Raw genomic sequence first — 20,764 nt, forward strand, 5'->3', positions numbered from 1 at the left:
CCGCGTAACCACTCGCAGTCGAGGCGGTTTGATGGAGATACGAAAGCTCTGAGAATCGTGAAAGCAACCATATTCTTCTTCACAGTAATACTGAGTAATACACAGTAATACATACTGATCGTGCTTCACACCATCCAAACTACTTTCCAGAGAAACTTCTTCAAGGTTGGACACTTCAGACTATATATTGTCGTGCAAAACAAAACAAAAAATGTAATGAAGGACAGTAAACAGTCCTTTTAACTAATTCTTGAAGTGTCGCGTTAAACGCAAAATCTTCATTAAAAAGCAGCCCCGCCATGGTGGTCTAGATGCTAAGGTACTTGGCTGCTGACCCACAGGTCGCAGGATCTAATCCCGGCTGCGGCAGCTGCATTTCCAATGGAGGCGGAATTGTTGTAGGCCCGTTTGCTCAGATTTGGGTGCACGTTAAAGAACCCCAGGTGGTCAAAATTTCCGGAGCTCTCCACTACAGCGTCTCTCATAATAATATGGTGGTTTTGGGACGTTGAACCCCACATATCTTCATTATCAACTAAACCGGGTTTTGGGAACCGGGAAGCAGGGGACCTGGCTTAAAAACAAATATTAGGGCCATTGTAGTTACGTTCACAGAAATAATTCATTTGGATGTTATTCGGATGTTCATCAATAGGCTTTATAACTTATTCGATGAAACCTTTACATTTATAGCAATATTTTTAAAGTTCATTGATAAATTACCATTGAAGAACCACGTGGGCTCCTACTGCGAAATGTTGGCAATTGCAATTCTCTTGTACATTCACCTGAAACAAAAAAAGGTGAAACCCATTTTCTGTTTTCGCTTCTTCTCAGTCGATTGAATTTGTTGTTTTGCCTGACATCACGATAACTTGGTAATGACTTCACAATTTTCGTGACCTACTTACGGGTTGATGACGTCATGGCGTCGCGATATTTTGCGTTATTCCTTCGAAGCATTTAACGTGCCAAAACCACGGTATAAACACAAGAGGTGGCGTAGTAGCCGGCTCCAAAACTTTCAACCCCCTGGTCTTATTTGACGTGCACCTAAATCAAAGAACACGGGCTTCGAGCGTTTTCGCCGCCATCTAAAATGCAGCTACCACGGCAGGGATTCGATCCCGCGACCTGGAGGTCAGCAGTCGAGCACCTTAGCCACTAAACCACCCTGGTTGGTAAAATACGTGTGAGATGCTCTCGTAACTCGCACGTGGATACCTAATGATTTACACTAGTTAGCTGCAACATTCTGTTCAGCGTGAGGCAACGAGTGTATTATAAGCCTGACGCGATGTTTGTAGTGTTCGGCCGGCTCAATCTTAGGCGCTAAAGAGAAAGAGAGAGCTCTTTATTTAAAGGCAGAAAAGGCGCTAGGCTAAACTGTTACAATTAGACTTGGCGTCATGTTTAGGTACAGAACCGAGTATGTTCATTACTCTCGCCCTTATTTTTTCTTAATCGAGCGGGTGAGATGTCTTACACCCAGTTCATTTAGTGCTCCTCGGTGATCTGGAATATAATGTGGCTCCCAGGATGTTACGGCGTGTGGAACGTTGTCCTTCAGCCGATATGTTTGTCGACGAGCTGAGTGCAGAGAACGAGCCTCGTAAGTGAGGTGTAGAAACGATACAAAGAATTAAAGAACACGGTTGTTGCACGAGGCGCACATGGTCTCGCAAGAAGACGCAACAAACAGACTATACATTTATCAGCTGCTCGAAGAAGACGGTGCTGCCGCCCGCACGCATGCACTGTGCGGCGAACAGACGAAAGAATAAACTAGCCGACCCCCGATAGACACACAGTATGAGGAACAATCGACATGGTCGGCCCAGTAGTCTCTTTGTACACCAGTCTCTCAAACAGCTGTACCGCTGCATCGAAGACTCACAAAGGAACTTGTTATGTAGAGACACGGCCCAATCGAATCGCGACAGGATCCGCCGAACTGGCTACTCGTGTATACTATATACGTGCCCATGGCTGGAGCGACACAAAGCCAACTATTGCAAATGCAACACCGCAAACATCTTAATATACGTCCCAAGAAAAAAAAGAAAAGTAGCAAATAAAAGCTGTGCTTCTGCTCGCGGAGCGGCTATGCACTGTTGCGTGCTGTAGGCACCGTTAGCACCGTGGCAGCCACGCAAGCCTGTGTAATTGTTTCTCGCATGCGGGCGGCCATTCAACGGGAGTCTATCATCGCTGCTGCCACCGTCGAGCAAGACCGGTTCCTTCGGCATAGGAGGCGAGCTCCAAAGCCACCCCGACAGGACTGCAGTTCCTCCGAGGGAGAGAAAATGGGAGGCCGGTCTTCTCCGCGTCATTAGCGATTTGCTCGCCGAATGACAAGACGGCTACGAATGACGCGGGTGGTGAGCCCTACACGCGATCGCGGACCTGTAATTGCGATCAGAGTTCGGCTTTGAAGCTGAAGAGAATGAGCGTTCTATAGCGAGCAGGGCAGGTGATGGTTAGACGACACGGTGTCATCACCAAGCGAAACTAGACGCCTATATACCCGAGTCATTCTGCGTCTCAATCACTTGACACGGTGTCAGTTATCGACTTCGATCACCCACACGTGCTGTCGAAAAGTGTAATCTGTTATTGGCCCTATTTGAAGTGTACCTTCCCGTGTTTTACAAACGTGCTGATTACCTCGTATTTAGGAGCCCTTTCTTTGAATATTAAAGAAACTTGCAGTTTTCAACATTTCACTGCAACACACGGGTGATCAGAGACACCATATTGGACGACTAACAATTAGTTCACACCACCCGAGATTCCTTAACATGCACCCTTGCCCCACCGCGGTGGTCTAGTGGCTAAGGTACTCACCTGCTCACCCGCAGGTCGCGCGATCAAATCCTGGCTGCGGTGGCTGCATTTCCGATGGAGGCGGAAATGTTGTAGGCCCATGTGCTCAGATTTGGATGCACGTTAAAGAACCCCAGGTGGCCGAAATTCGCGGAGCCCTCCACTACAGCATCTCTGATAATTATATGGTGGTTTTGGAACGTTACCCCCCCCCACCCGAAATTCAATCATCCATTCATCCATCCATCCATCCATCCATCCATCCGTCAATCAATCTACACACCATTACGTAAGTAGTAAGCGCCTGCACTGGAACACCACCACGGGAAAAATGGCCCCCAATTTTGTGCATAAGACAACATAAGTACAGAGCTATCGCGCGTTATGTACAAGAAAGCAAGATACATGAATTCTAAATGGCGAAGAGCCAACACGCTTCCATTCAGTTCACGAACCACCACCCTTAACAAGCGTAATGAATTATCAACCGCGTACGCATGCGCGGCGGAAATTACAATACGTTACTCACTCACTCTTTCACTTAGTCATTTGTGCGCGTAGGGATTTTAGTCTCAATTATCTTGGAAGGAATTCAAGTGGGTTAGTCGAAGAATTTGTGACTCGTATATATTCACTACAACAATGGCAAAGCATTCGCTAAGAAGATTGAGTAGTCCACAAGAGCAGGGTGACCAGAGTACCATCTGTCTGGCATCCCTATATTATAAACGGCATGTCTGAGAGCGTGTCTTGTTGTAGGCTTTCTACTTCACAATATTCCCAACCACTATAGTCTTTTAAATGAGAAGCATTTCTTAGCGAACTTCGGCGACATTGAGCGTACGTATCTATCTATTTATCTATCTATCTAGCCATTTACGTTTGGGTGTTCTCGTGGTCCGCCCCTTAGCTTGGCGTGAACTAAAATTAGCATGGGAGGGAAAGGTGTTTTGATGAACATGACGCGCAGGTCAAGACATGAATAACGTCACAATCCCGTCGCGTACTCTGTCAAACACTTCCTGCCAGGCAGTGGCACATACCCACGGGCGGGTATGTGCGACAGACGATTGACACTTAGTATCTACCTAGGAACGACAAGAAGACGCATGGGCAATTTTAACCCGTGAGCGTTAAGAAATGCCCTACATCATTGATTGATATGTGGGGTTTAACGTCCCAAAACCAGCATATGATTATGAGAGACGCCGTAGTGGAGGGCTCCGGAAATTTCGACCACCTGGAGTTTTTTAACGTGCACCCAAACCTGAGCACACGGGCCTACAAGCTTTCCGTCTCCATCGGAAATGCAGCCGCCGCAGCCGGGAATCGAACCCGCGACCTACGGGTCAGCAGCCGAGTACCTTAGCCACTAGACCACCGCGGCGGGGCAAATGCCCTACATCAGTATAGGGTCGACCCGACGAATGCAAATAATAAATGTCAGGATGCCAGCTGGATCCGAACCCAAGCATTCTACGTGGCACTGAAGCATTACCACAGAAGTACGCCAGGTCTCGGAACTACTTTTCAAATACATCCATATTTTCGTGAAACGTCAATGGTTGCAGAGCTGCCTACCCAATTTTTTAAACATTTCTTATATACTCCTTCGATACAGTTGTCACATCGCGTAACGTCAGTTGTGGTTTGTTGCCATAAGTTGAAGTTGATTTATGTACCATTGTCTAGGGCCAGCATCCTCGTGAGCATCAGCGCTTCATATCAGTTTCTGGTGTTGCTAATACGTATGTTCCAGTTGGCATCGTTGCGCAAGTGCAAACAATTGGTTATATAAACATCTGCAACTCTACAACATATATCTGTGCGTGTAACATTTGTACATATATTTAGCGTCATTTCATGACGTGTCGCTCAATAAAAAAAATGCAGCAAGGTCACCTTCCTTCCGCATGCTTCATATAACATCGATTCCCAGGTGCGTTGGATCTGCCGAAATTTTTTTATTCAGCAGTGTTTGACGAAATGTTTAGCGCGTTTAGCGGAGCTATGTATTGCGACGCTGGTTGATCTACACTGGTGGTATATATATATATATATATATATATATATATATATATATATATATATATATATATATATATATAAGGAGTCAAGCCTTTGCAATCCGCTTTGTCAGGAGAGTAAGTCAACACGGTTGCGAGTAAAATATCATGGCTCGAGCACCTCTCCTTCAATGGGCGACGTTGCCGCGTGATGTTTACATTAGTAACCGAAATCACGCAGCCTCCCAGCAAAATGCTTACATACTGACGTGCTCTTACATGAACCGCACTGCATCTGCAGCATGATGATAGCTGCTCTATTACGAATACAAGAGAAGAAAGTGGAGCCCAAAGTCGCGCTCTTCAACCCTTCTGTGGTATATACCTTGGCTGTAGGTACAGTTAGGCCGAGAAGGCTTGGTACGTCAGCTGTCTACCATTTCACGCTGACGAACTGCTTCTCACCGCCCTTCATAATCGCCGCAGCGCTTGCACCGGATGCGCGGAATTGGTTTGATCACGCAACGCTGAATCCCGTAACACGTCGCTTGCTTGCTTGCTTGCTTGCTTGCTTGCTTGCTTGCTTGCTTGTTTGCTTGCTTGCTTGCTTGCTTGCTTGTTTGCTTGCTTGCTTGCTTGCTTGCTTGCATGCTTGCTTGCTTGCTTGCTTGCTTATGGCTACCATTCTCCACCCATCATTAGGGGTGATGTTGGCGCCGCATAGACTTGAGATATCAGGTGCACCGATGACCTCCTTGCGTTTATATGGTTATCCATAATTTGAACGCGGTTTTTAGGCCATGACTTACGTGAACTGGCGGTATTCATCCTTTTGGTTTTGAAAATTGCTTACCGCTTTTTTTTTAACCCGCTAAGAAGGAATTTCACGTGCTTGAATGAAGCCGGATCCTCTTCATAGCAATTAGCTATAACATAGGCTTTTGCTTAATACGCATTTACTGGCATGTACGGTTAAGGCTGCTTTATGTCATGCGTAAATCTGGCAGTCCCTGCTTTCGTAAGACCGTTATATTGCAAATATTAAGTGACCATCTAAAATATTACTTCCACTATAGTGTTTGTGAGCGGTTTTGAAAATGAAAGTCAGTGCACCCGAGGTGATACGCGAAGCCTTTTTGTGAGGTCCACAATTCCAAAGCCCGAAAAAATTGTATTAAAAATATTTTTATCCATACTACGTCCCACAACAATGACCAATTTAGTTTCTTGGTATGTTTCACCTCATAGCAAGTCTGCTTTTCGGCGAGGCTGTGTTGAGAATCCACTGTCACTGCGCACTGATCGTCGTTGCACAACAGCGTTTGCAACGACGATCAACGACGATCATAAGTATTTTAATAGCGTTTGCAACGGCTATTAAAATACTTATCGCGCCGGGCCGCCATCATCATTACTTTGGTGCATTGGAGAATACATTGTAGCGTTTGTTCAATGCTACAATGTATTCAATTGATATGTGGGGTTTAATGTCCCAAAACCACCATATGATTATGAGAGACGCCGTTGTGAAGGGCTCCGTAAATTTTGACCACCTTGGGTTCTTTACCATGCACCCGAATCTGAGCACACGGGCCTACAACATTTCCGCCTCCATCGGGAATGCAGCGGCCTCAGGCAGGATTCGAACTACGATGTAATCATAATCAGCGTCACACTGGTGGTATATAGAGTAGCACAAATAAATGCTATTTATAACCTGCAGTCCGAGTTTCGGGTTAGTGGATGAAGACTAAATTTAGCACTGCAAGCTCTGAGAGATTCTGCTTGTGTGACCACAAATATTTTTGCCTGTTTTCATGAAAAGATCGTAACTATCTGATTACAGTTTTCTACAATATAAGCATATGAAGACACTTTTTCGAGGCTTGTATACTTGAAAAGCAAACACAGACAGTAACAGGTCGTATGTGGCGGCAGAGCACGCTACTTATGGACAAGCTGCCCAGTTTGTTTTGCTTGGCAGTTTTGTTTGACCCTTTTTGCAAGGAAGCAGCAAAAACGCCGCATGCTGTGTTTAAGCTATGTTTTTGTACATGATCTAGTTTTGGTGTACTAAATGTTCCGTATGAATTGTCAGGTTTTCACTAAGTCCCTTAGCATACAAAGTAATTGGTAATGGACGGGCCGATCAAGCAGCCTGATCAGGCCAAGCAGAAGAACATGAACTGCTACTACCACTTTCCAGGACAGATGCTGCATGAAAGCACCACTGGCTTGCTCGCCAGCAAACCCCATCACAAGAGAATCAGCCACACCTCAAGCATGCCCGACTGTACTCGCTTGACCCTACGTTAAGTCTTGAAGTGCCATCGAGGCTTTGCCGAGCAAACCAGACCCTTTTATGTAGGCTGTGGTAGGGCGTTGCGTTTACCAACGCGTACGCTTTCTGCATTGGAATGGCTGACACCGCAGCCTGTGACCACTGTGACAACGAAGAAACCATCCGACATATTATTTGTGACTGCCTAGAGTATGGTCGACAATGACTATGCCTTCGCAAGTAACTCAGCAAATTGGATAATCAGCCTCTGTCGGAGGAAAGAATTTTACAATATCAACAAGATGCAACTTCACAGCAGAAGGCCCTGAAAGCGCTATTGCACTTTTTTGCGATCGAACGGCCTCTCTGAACGGTTGTAGCCAGAACGCCCTTCCTGTGTGCGTTTTTGTTTTCTCATGATTTTTTGTTTTCTCCATGCCATGCAAGAAGGCTAAGAGGCGCGCAGGAGTTATTCGGTAGTATACGTACAAGGGGGCGAAGCAGCGCACTGGAAAATAGGGCGCAAATTCTTATCTGGTAGTCCCCTTCTTCTCCCAAGGTAGGGTAAATAAAGCCATTCGCGAAGAAATGTAAACAGAAGCCACATATTGTCACACGTTGTTATGCAGGCCCCTTCTCTCGTGTACGGAACAAGCGTTCCGTCACTTCGCCTGACCTCAACCGTGCAACTTTGCTACGTACCACACAGGCTTTGTATGACGCGGTACAGTCTTCAGCTTATACTGACACCGCTGGTGGAAGTTGTGGGCCACGCAGAGCAACTCATAGATGCAGCCTGCGGGATATAATTGACGGCTCCAGTCACGTCCCCACCACTTTGTTTTAATACGCCAGCGCGTACGAGCGCCACCCTGAAGAAACTGCCCAACGTCCAGCTGATGGAACTGCGCGGTGATACCTCTGTCCGCAAGCGGAAGCGTGGCAATGCGGGCAGGCGTTGTGTACAACGTACTTTCCCTTGGCGTGGGCGGAAACGGGCGTTTAAAATATTGCTCTCATTATACGCTCGCAAACTGGCTATAAGAAGTTATTGCAAGAATGAAAAGCTATCTGCAAACACTGGCGCATGATTAGCAAAAAGCGGTGACCACAAAGGCTATATATACATCTCCCTTTTGCGCCCTTCCTTGTTAGCCTTGACACACCACAAATTCCCACAACTTTACTTCCTTGTTGACGTATGCTTAATTAAATTTCACGCATACGGTACAAAATTTTCTTTCGATTAGCTTCTCATGCGTAGGGAGCACTTGTATAGCAATACTCCTTACTTAACACACGGTAATTTAGATACTCCGTTTTCTGCCTATTTTATTTTATTACTTCATCTGTTCATTATATATATATATATATATATATATATATATATATATATATATATATATATATATATATATATATATATATATATATATATATATATATATACGGAATAATTGAGTGTAAGCCATTCAAAAATATTAATAAATATATTAATCTCTGTGGCTTACGCGCCAAAAACAACGGTATGATCGTGAGGTAGATCGTAGCAGAGGGATGCAAAAATTTCGACTATCAGGTTATCTTAACCGTACGCTGACGTCACAACGCGCACAGTGCTCTACTCTTGTCTCCGTCGAAACGCTACCACCACGGCTGGGATCGAACTCGTGACCTTCGAGCCAGAAGTCGAGCACCGCGGCCGACACAGAACGCTCAAAAGTGTAAGCGTGAGGTCAGGGCAGAACGTGACAGTTTGTATATCTAAGCTAACTATACGTAACGTAAGACACCTCACCAATATAATCGCCATCTACACTGTACCGTAGAGGTAATGGAGTAAGTTATCGGCAAGAAGTTTTCCTGGAATGTTAATTACCACCCAATTTCCTTGATCTAGATCACTAAGTCATGTAGTCGAACTGGAATCTCTGACAGTACGACACGAGGTTTCTGCTACTGCGAAGAGACTATCAACGACCTATTTTACTATTCTCCATTTCACACAAGAATGTACAATGCATTGTGGCGACCAGGCAATTGTCCAGCGTCAGTTAAACCTTTCTTCTGCTGTTATTGCGATAGCAAGAGATACGAACAATCAATTTTGATGTCGACTTTGGCGTTGCCGAGAGGTTCTAAGTAGGCTCCAAGGGCAATAACATTGCCATGCTCATCGTAAGTTCTTTGTGCGAGTATAAGTGTTTGACGGCATCCGATGATCGTGCCTCAAGCGGAGTCTTCTGTGAACTAGTGTGGGGCGGTGTTCAGTGTTCTTGAACACGCCCATTCAATATACGTATATGAGATCCCTCAATGTGAAACTTCAAAGCGCAACACTTCACAGATCGCATTTAGATTCACCAGGCTCTGTCGCTGTCGTACGCACTTGCTGCTTCGAAGAAGGCAAGACCACCTGTCTCAACGTTTACGAATATTCATCTCTTCAAGCCTCAGTCTCTTCCTTGTCTGGATCGTCGCATAGACGAAGTGATCGTGGGAATGCACTTATATGTAGTCGTATCAAGACCTGTTTGAAACCATCGCGAGCATTTTGTGGACCTTGTGTCTATAACGAGATGCTTGAGGTACGTTGTACCCGTTAAAGAAGTATGCGGTATACGTGCGAACATGTCAAGGCGCCCTGGAGACATTATTTTTAGGCAATAATGCAGCAGGACGTGGGGCTACCAGGATCTGACGCATGCCGATCGTCGGAAACATGTCTTGTCAACTTCTCATCTCTTAATCGGCTACCCTCAGGCCAATCTCTATATATGGGAATGCAAAAAAAAAAGCAATGACGATGCGAATCAAAGGAGGCTAACAGCCCCAAGCTTATGTACCCTAGTATGAAGCTCAGTGCAAACCTGCATAACGGGGAACCGACAGGTGTATTAGAGGAAAGTCGGAGACTGTTCTGCAGCTGCCGTATACCGACGACTACGACGAGGGCTATTAAAATACTTATCGCGCCGGGCCGCCATCATCATTACTTTGGTGCATTGGAGTAATACCCCTCGTGGCTCATGAGGAGTATGGCGGCGGAGAGGGTGATGGAGGAGGCTGCACTAGAGCCTCGGCCTCTGCTATGTCAACACACATAAACAACCTCGCGCTGAGAGCACTCTGGTCCTTTGCGCAACTACCGTTAGAAAACGCACCACTGCCGGCTAGCCAACACGACAGCAGGTCGCGGATTTTCTGACACGGTCGCCTCGGCCGCGCGACGATGCGTCCTCACCAACAGGACACAGCGTGCTTTATATAATTACGGGGTGCGTACAAGCGCCGGCCAGTCTGTTCCGACACAAATGCGGCCAATGCTGATTGACGATGTGTGTATTTCATGCTGCTCCTCCTCGTGGCAGCGCCTTTTTACGTAGCGAGGTCTTCCTTAATACGAAATGTAAGCGTCGCGGACCTTGTAGCGCCGATATATATTTATGAAACGCAATCGGTGACGCTTGCGTTACTGCGCACATATAGAGCACGAATCGATCAGCGTTTTAGACTTTGAAGCAAGCTAGTGCGGGAGAGACAGAGAACGATAATTATAAAGGCAGGGGGAACTTGACCGTGTATTGCTTGGTCGTCACCCTCATTTAGGTGTGGACTCGTCTCAGGTATACATGGATGGTTTAGTAGTGCAGAACGGACGGTATAACCACCGATGTAAAATTAAAAACAAAGGAAGGAAACTATGAGAACAGGAGCGAAGCTAGCACCGAGACAAACTCGTTCGTGTATCCGGACAGCGAATTACCAGAGCTTGCGGTATATGAACCTCCTACAGGAGTGGACCTTTTGCACGAGTGCTTTAAGTGTTGGGGGTTGTTTCTCGCGTATTAGTCTGCGGGCGGCTAAGCTCAACAGTCTACACGCTGAAGTCCCCGTTTCATATAGCTTGTCTCATTAAGAAACTTAATCCGCTCCATTAGCGGTGTGATAAATCACCGCTGCGATAAATAGCTCGGAAAGCCGCGCGTACATTCGGAACTATAGCTCGCCACCGTAGAGCGCCACCACACGTAATTCGCTAAATAAGAGAGCACGGAGCGGAAGCATAATTAAAAATAACATTTACACCGTCAATACACTGGGAAGAGAGTGGTTCCACCTCATTTCATTAACGCAAGGCTCCGTATATTTAGATGTAGTCTCTGTGGTTACATCGAGTCACCGCTTGAGTCTCCGGTATGAACTGGACCGAGTGGGCGTATCGGGTACGCTTGTTGCAAGCAGCACTGCACGCCCCCCGCTACCCGACGTCGTAATAAAACCACGACAGGCGTTTCTACGTGCAGTAGTGCTTAGCGTTGCTCGACTTGATAACGTGCCTCGTGCACGCGTGCTGTGAACTACGCCCCGCCATGCTCTTTATTTTTTCGCATAACCCCTTCTCCTTCGCCGCAAGCTCGTATCAATTCGTCGAATCTCGTTTAGCTAGCGATGATTGTGATTTGTTTCTTAATGCGCTCCTATATTGTATATATATATATATATATATATATATATATATATATATATATATATATATATATATATATATATATATATATAAGGGAAACAACAAGTGTATACTACAGGGCTCATTTTCGTGTCTTACACAATATTAATGAGATCTGACAGAAAATAATGCCAAGGAAGGTATAGGGGAAGTTCTTAGGCCAATTGTAATGTAAACGAGAAGAAAGAAAAGTGGGTGAAAAGATAACTTGCCGTGGGCAGGATCCGAACCTGCACCCTTCGAATAACGCGTTCGATGCTCTACCACTTGAGCTACCACGACAGCTATCCCCCCAGCCACTTTATTGGATATCTATGCCTATTTTAAACGTGGGAGTGTCATTCAGCGCCACTAGTAGCCATGGCGGCAAGTGTGGCACAGTCTTTATGAGCCTGTTTGGCGTCACGTAGCACGTTAACTTATTACTAACTGGCAGCTATATATATATATATATATATATATATATATATATATATATATATATATATATATATATATATATATATATATATATATATATATATATATATATATATATATATAGCTTTTGCGTCCACCATCACACATTTAAGCTTATTTGAATTCAAAAAGTCGGGCGGCACGTTGAGTATACTTATTAGAGGCCAATAAATTTAATACTGGTGGCTACATTTGGAGAGCAAGTTAACCGGAGCGAATACGTACTTTGCTGACTCGTGCGAAAAGAAAGGCGTGCAAACTAAAAGCACCAAGGAAAAAAGGTGGATCCTAATATACTATACATACGAGCACGAGCCGACGCAATCATAGCCCGTTATTCGATGTACTAATCGACAAGGAGTGGAGCAGACGCGTTAACGCCTTTGGCATGGCAGTTTTCGAGGTCGAATATCGCCTCTGCTCTGATGGTAAAAGATTGTGCACGTTATTCAGAGTGGTTTTCTCGTTCAAAAAATGCCAAATAACGTTTATTTTACATGGTACGTGAAAGAACGGTGGTACCACTAACCTCAGTTGTAGGAATCCGAGCTTGGCAACATCGGTTTGGTGAATAACCGAGAAAATGGCGGCGTTCACTGTGGATGCTCTTCCACTGTGTAACGTCGGAAAACCAGAGTTGGTCATAACCGTGGTTAACTTGGCTGCGTAATGAGCGTGTTTAATTTCAATATTTTTTTGCATTCTAGAGATTCGAAAGCAGCAAGAGCTCTACAAGTCTACCATGAGTCAGTGACCATGCAAAGACAGTCACATTCGGCATATTTTATATGTTTCCTTCAAGGCTATAGATATGGCCACACGCCCAATGATCTAAAAATATGTTTTGTGATGCCAACTAACCCTAAGATACAAGATACTGCCACAACATACCTTCATTCATAGTTCGTCGCTCTTTTGTCACGGGAAGTGGCAATCTGACTTAAAAGAGCGACCGCGTTTCCTGCGCGGCCAGCGTGCTCAGTTTATCCTCTTTAAAATTTGATGATGAATATCTGCAGTTATGCGTACGTCTTCGTCATTAAGTGTCAAGAGGCTCACTAAAAACTCTTTTTTAATGCACATTGACTCTGCTAACAATATTCTAAGTGATACGGAGAATGCGCCGGCGGCCAATGAAAAGCCTATGTAATGACGTTCTCCGGAGTCCCCCCCCCCCCCCCTCCCTCTCCCAATGCGAAGTGACTTTTGTTCAGATCATGGTTGTTTCGTCTCTTGAAACCCTATAATTTGCTTATCTTATAATCCTCTGCATATTTCGCGAATGCTTAGCAGCTTCTTCTCTGTAATTATGTTTGACATTAATTTATTTTGTGCAGTGGTGTCTTATCTCAATCACATTGGCTTTCTGTGTACCTTACTGTTTAGTACAGCATTTACTTGGTGCCTTGACTTAACCACTGAAATGGCCAGACACTTTGCTCCTAATGTTTAACGGTCTTAGGCTTTGTTCCTGCTAGATTCCTTTCACATTTACATCTGGCTTTTGTTGTTCAACACTGCTGTGCAAATGTTTTCACTACTAAAATTTTTCATTTCCACTATTTTCCCACTTATTTCAGTCACTTGTGATCGCCTCTGCAAACCACGTGGCGTCCCTGATGGCGAGCGGTTGAAAGCAGGACTGAAGGAAATTTCAGAGGGGTATTTCAAGAGGCAGTAGCAAATATCGCCGTAACGACGAGCCTCACTATCCGAGACACGGTCAACAATCGTCTTGTATAAAAGCACCGAATGAGCACCTCCTATATAACTGAATATTGCACGAGGCGGAAATGTTGTAGGCCCGTGTGCTCAGATTTGGGTGCACGTTAAAGAACCCCAGGTGGTCAAAATTTTCGGAGCCCTCCACTACGGCGTCTCTCATATTCATATCGTGGTTTTGGGACGTTAAACCCCACATATCAATCAATCAATCACTGAATATTACACAAAAAACATCTTTCTGAAGTCTACCCACCCCGTAGTGATAATTCACATTTTATTGACCCTTTATTTCCTATTGATATTTTTTATAGTGGTAATCAGTGCTGTTAGAAACCCGAGTCACCCAGGAAAAGGGAGACAAAAACAGATAGCTTTGAATTCAAGCACCAAGCACTTTCTTGAGCGCATCAATATGACGACAGTACATCTGATCTTATTGCGGAAGCTTAAAGATATTATTGGCACTCTGCTTTGGTGGTGGCCAAAAAATGCACCTATCGATTACCTGAAATACATGCATCTATGCAGGTACGCAAAGAGAAAAAAATAATTGAAAAGCCATTTCACTTTGCGAAGGTGGTTGATCAGTGAAGCTTTTTGGCACACCGACGTTACACAGGACTGATTGATTGATATGTGGGGTTTAACGTCCCAAAACCAGTTACACAGGACTGTCGACTAAGGTACAAACTAATTTATTGTAAATAACTAATGCTGCATTGGGTGCTATCGGCACGGCGTGTTTTGTCTACAACGTTCGTCAGCTTCTTGAGCGGATCACGTGACCACTGAAGCGCATGTTTGGCATCAAATTTTCGTAAAGCCCAAATTTCCTTGATCTGAACAATTCAACAAGTCAGCTGCATCTTTGTTCCGCTAAAGGCTTTTATGCCCGGACCCCGAAAGTGGACGAGCTCTACACAGAAAATACTGTCAATGCACATTTCACTGCTGGTCTAACGCGTTCATGTGGTTCAAATATATTCAACACCTGCAAACAAGGGCTTGCAACCCTTGGCCAGGTGATAAAAAAATGGGCTTGTAACCCAGTGGTCTAGACAACCACCTTCGAATTGTGTAGGTGCGGGTTCGAATCCCAGCACCCCAAATAATTTTTTTTTTCATTTTTATGAAAATATTTTTTTTGTATAGTTCCCACGTGCTAACTTCGTACAGGCCAGGACTGGGTAGCCCGATCTCAAATGTAGGCCCGGGAAGGGAGTGTGTTTTCTTTTCTTTATTTATTGTACTTTCCAGTAAGCGGGCACGGAGGAATCTTACGAACGAATCATGCCAGCCTTCGCTGTAAAAAAAAATGCCTTCCCGTCTATGTACAGGTTATTTATGCTGTGCTTGGATCGGATATGAGCTTACTCCAACCAGCTCAGCCTTGTAGCTATAATGACTCATAATGTACACGAACTTGACTGCATATGAATCGTACTGTATACGGACGTACCACTGAAAAGCAACCATAGTTCCTAGCATCGATCGACATTTCCCGTTGCATGCGTGCTGTGACACATAGCCGCACTTATGAGGAAGAACTGGGAATGTCTCCAAATGGCATCCTCGGATTCCGAACGCGTCGTGTGTCGCCGCCCATGGCTCCTGGGCCTGTCCAAGCAGCCACGAGAAATGCTCTTTTGCTGCATGGCAAGTTCGCAAGGCCTTCTCTTGCCCCTCGCTCTCTCTTTTCGATCCCCCCTAATTTTGCTACCCGCTGCCAATGATCTTCGCCTGGAGGCGACGCGGCCTCGATGCCTCTTCCTTCCGGTACGGTGGGATGGTCCGTGCCGACACATTGCGGCGTCGTCGTCCACAGGGCGGATCTGGACCGTCATGGCAGCGGCCACTGCGGTGGTGTCGCAACGTCGAGCGCTAATACACGTGGCTGCGTTGTGATTGGCGCCCATAGAGGGCTGAGGAGTCCTCCGCTCACGTGCATTCTTGTTTACGGCCTCCGGGAGGGGGAGGGCGAATACCTTGAAGGCAAGATAAGGCATCTTCACCTCCCATAGTGATGAATTTGAAGTACGTGCATCTTATCACCAGTGGTTAAGAAGGTAGACATCTCATTCCTAATTTTTTCTCAAACCTTGCTTATTTATCTGCTTGTTGCCGGTGCAGTTCTATTGTTCGCGCATAAATGATGTCAAAGCTAAATTCAAATACGCGGGCTTTATGCTCGTTAGTGTGCTCATTCTTTATCCCCCTCGGATTACGAACCCTGCCGAAAATTGAAGAAAACATATTCTGTTATTTAAGCTGGAATACCTTTCCTGGTATTGTTTCAGCAAAAAAAGGTAGAGTTGTTTCTAGCAGTCTACAACAAAAGCCTGCGTCATTAGCATTGTCAGTCCACTGATTTTGGCTAGCATCTGCTAGAAGAAGCCTCTCGTACACTCTATGCAGTTCTAGTGCCCTCTAGTTTGACTCTATATGTTGTCTTGAGTTTCAAGGAATGCACGAGCTGGATAAACGGTTATGCAGATATCCTGTAAAATCTTTCTGACCTATGAAGTCACTGAGCGTCGCCATTCACGAAACAGTAGAGTACCCGCCTCCACTGCGTTATTTCGGGGTCCGATTCTCGGGGCTGCCAAAAATGTAGTTATTCTTCCAATAGTTACAGGAGTACCTGGACTTGGCATTGAGTGGTTTAGTAGTACTTATCCTAAATGAACTTTTTCCCTCATAAAGGCCTGCAGGCGAGGATCTCTGGACACGCCGCACGGCCCACAACAACCTCAGTGAAACGATGAAGCACCATTTCCTCCTTTAGCGGTAAAGACGCAAGTGCCCTTCCATCTTGCAGCTAGGAAGAACAAAGTTTCAAGCCGTTTTGCTTGAGAGGACACCATGTGAACCTCATCGAACAGGCTTAACAAAGCAGTTCAACAAAAAAGACTTCATTTTGCCCCCAAAACGCACAAATTTCTACATGAAACGTGTTCTTGAAATGCCAACTCACAGGCAGCATGTCAAAATAAACTTTAAAGAAAAAATATTCTTGAATGTTCTTGAAATGCCAACTCACAGGCAGCATGTCAAAATTAATTTTAAAGAAAAATAAACCTTAAAGAAAAAGCACCTTATATCAGGCTGTTGTTCCTTTCGATTATACATTTATTTCAGCCACGCGGTATGTACTCCTGTGTGCGATACCCACCCTTGGCGAATCATCCTGAGTGTGTGTATGCTTGTTACTGTGAAATAAGGGGTGACTCATTTGCAAGACGACCTAAAAATAAGCAAACACCAAAGATGTGACCTTTGACGTGGATAAATACAGATATCTATATTTACATACGAATGTGGGTTGTGATTACGTGCGACGCATTTGTCTTTACTCTATCACCGATGCCTTTTATTTCAAGCTATTAACCGTAAATACTTCTAGGTCATTGAACCATATGTTTTGCATGCCACTTATGTTCTCTAGGCAATGCTCCTGACTCACGACGGATTCTCAGAGTAATAACTAAGCATAACAAAGACAAACGCAGAATACTTACAGTGTGCAGCTATCAGTTCAATTGTACAATGTTTTTAATTGGGCTTCCCTGACTTTCACATGTGCATGTACCAGAAAATATGTTTTGTTTATAAACTTATATTTTAGTGTCAATTTCTGGCTATATGGTTACCTTGTATATATATAAAAATATGTGTGTAAGTCTGTACACTTTTTCTATGTTAGTGCTCACGAAAAGGGCTGGAAAGTGTGCACAGCTACGTGTATCATTTAGCACTAGTCAAACGTAATTATGTCGGTATCTTCTAAGATGCTTTCACACGTACACGCCTAGAATACCACATCGTGTAAACCATAAGATTCGCTGCCAGTATATCACGCAGGACGAGTGCGCGGGCTATGCATTACACGCCTTTGGTTGGTACCGCCCTATTGTGGACTTGCAGCTACGGTGTCATGCTGCTGAGCTCGAAACCTTTCACTTATTTTAAGCCATGCAACGGACATTTTGATTTTGGTAATATACTAAAACATCCGTTTACTTAGACTTCGGTGATACTGAAGCAACATATCGTGTGGTCAAAGTAAATCCTGAGTTTCTCACAACAGATTTTCTCATATTGTGGTTTGAGCGCATAAAAAGTGAATTTTAGGGGCGAAACTTTTTATAACGGCACCCGTTCGTCCCCCGTAGTATGTAACAAGTATAAGATTTTGACCTCCAAGGTGGTGCCGGTGAGAGATTTCTTCTGTGCGTTGTTGAACAATAAAGAATAGTGCTCAATGTACATGTCAATGGCTGCTAATGGGGAATGAGAGACAGGAGCATTCGGCTTTTAGTTAACGCGCAGGCTGCGATCACCATTAGCAGCCATTGGCATGTACATTAAGCACTATCTGACAAGAAAGGGTTGCTACGTTATACTCGCTGGGTGTAACCTCCTTAGCTTTAGAAAGGTTTAGCGAGTGTTGAGCCGCAGTGCCATGAATACAATGAACTTGTATATACCATGAATGAACTCGAGGTGGTTAAAAATGGGAAGTAGATACGAAGCGCAAGCTGTAAGAAAGTAAAAGCCGAATTCTCCGCCTCTCATTTCCCATTAGCAGCCATTGGCATGTACATTGAGCACTATCTGACTGAAAAAGTTTGCTACGTCATACTCGCTGGGCGTAACCTCCTTGGTTTTCGAAAGGTTTAGCGAGCGTTCGGCCGCAGTGCCATGAATACAGTGAACTAGTATATACCATGAAAGGTGGTTAAAGGTGGGAAGTGGACCCGAAGCGCAAGCCGTAAGAAAGTGTGCGTGTGCCACCTCTCTTTTAGTCCTTGGAATGTCTGCTGGATGGCGGTGCTTCTATATGGGGAATATATGATGAAAAGATGCGAGATGGTGGTACTTGGAGTGTTGAATAGATGGACGAACGGACACATAGACAGATGCATGGATGGACGCATGAACGGACGCAGAGGCGGCTGCATGGACGAACGCAGGGACGGACGCACGAACAGACGCACGCACGGACGGGCTGATGGACGCATGGACGGTCACACTGACGGACGCATGGACAAACGGAAGCAAGAACGAATGAACGGATGAATTCTTCGCCCCACTCTCCATCATTCACTCCATGAATATGCTGCCATTTTTTTTTTCAGGTGCTCAAAAATTGACATTGGACGTGAACAAGGAATGCAGTATAAATGATGAACAAAACGTGTTGTCGGCAGCTTTTCTTTCACGATTGAGTGACAGAAACGTAGGAATGACAGCAACGATTAGGCAGGGTTGACGTGGTCTTTCTTTTATTTTTTTCCATGTGCCTCCATACTCAGGTCCCTGAAGAGTGGTTGCGTACGTGTGTACGGGAGTGTTAAATAGTTCACAGGCCGCTATCCCATGTAATCATGTGGTAGTGTGGCCTGGTGAGCCTTTGACCACCCGTGTACATGCAAAGCGTAACAGGTGGTAACCCGTACTGCTATCATGGTATCGCTGCTATCCGTTCATCCGTCATAGCGCGTCCTCGGTAACGCAATACTTGTGCCTGGGTAGCCGGAGAAATTGTCGAGGGAGGGGACTCTGGGGTGAACCCGTCATTTCTGTCATTTGCTTAGTTCTCGTTCAGGTTGCCGCGCACGGAAGCACGCACATCCCCGACGTGCCACGAAGGAAGGAAGTAAGAATGGAGGAAGAAGTAAAACCAGGCGGTGTGCTCGGGAAGAAGAGAGAAGAATCGACAGGGCTGGAGAACCCAGGAAATCGGCAATGGAGGAGGAGGAGAAACGGCCCCGTCATCTTGATCCGGCCACAGATTAGAGCGGATTCCGGGGTCCTCCCAGATAAGCCTCATCTCTCGATTGTAAACAACGTATACGGCGCGCTCACGTCCCACGACGGAAGGAAGAAAACTAGACCAGCGCTGAAGGGAATGGGAAGAGACAAGGGTATTCAGGTCTGGCTATAAATTTTGCTCAAGGTTGCGTGCCTTCTTTTTTTTTTGCCCTTTTACGAAGTTGCAACAAGGCGGCTTCCCAGGAAGCCGTATCGAACATTAGCTCACGGCTGCTGGTTCGTTTCTTTCTTTTCGCGTCTCCACAGCTGATCGGCATCCCTGCTTAGGTTATGCTGGCATCTGCGATAAATAATAGAAAGAGCCGCAATTCAATAGAGGCTGCGTGACACATCGGGGGTCAATAGCTCTCATTGATTTAAACAGACTCAGCATAACTGACCCAGATTTGCGAGCTTCGGGCGAAGGCCAAGGCGAAACGAGGCTGTGAGAATGACGGACACTCAATTCTGATGTCCGTATTAAGAGATTCGGAGAAGTTCCAGCCGGCCGTCGGGAAAACACAGTGATATATAGTTTTCTTTATTTTATATACTATATATCCATATATGTTTCTAAGAATTCGTTCTTGTGAATGCACTCACACAAATAGGGGAAACCTATCAACACAAAGGTGCACCACCATTTAGTTCTCCTACGCACATGCCGTAAAAAAATTAACTCGACAAAAAAAAAACTTGGACGATGCTTAAGCTTCACTTAGGAGTGGAACGAAAAAGCTAAGTTGAGTCACGTTCGCATTGCTTTCTCGTTCGTTTGCCAAGCTTCGCTTTTCTGACACATCAACCATACCACGTCTGTTCGTATGACATTAGTTGTTCTAAACTTTTTTAGGGTTACTACTGCAAGTACAGTTGTGAAGTGCCCAAGAGGTCACAATTCATCCTTCTGCGAAGTAGTGATGCATCCACGACAGGTCCGTAAAGTAACAAATGCACCAGCGCACTTTGTACATGCTGTGGCTGATGATAATGATGAATTTTGGTTTAACGCTTTGTAAGCGGTGAAACTTTAGCCTACCCACTCGTTTCTAAGTTTAAAACGGTCGCTATTTCCGGGTCACGCAAGAGGGGAAATCAATCCTATACTTATACATAATGGGGAGAGGGGCGCTTCGATAAACC

At 45.1% G+C, this 20,764-nt stretch overlaps 1 pseudogene; it reads left to right on the top strand.

Annotated features, from left to right (window-relative positions):
• The first annotated feature begins 6,968 nt into the window (after positions 1-6,968).
• LOC119168315 (uncharacterized) overlaps positions 6,969-20,764 on the top strand; it is a 75,282-nt pseudogene continuing 61,486 nt past the window's right edge.

This window comes from Rhipicephalus microplus, chromosome X (genome assembly GCF_043290135.1).
Source record: "Rhipicephalus microplus isolate Deutch F79 chromosome X, USDA_Rmic, whole genome shotgun sequence".
In the NCBI taxonomy this organism is placed as follows: domain Eukaryota; kingdom Metazoa; phylum Arthropoda; class Arachnida; order Ixodida; family Ixodidae; genus Rhipicephalus; species Rhipicephalus microplus.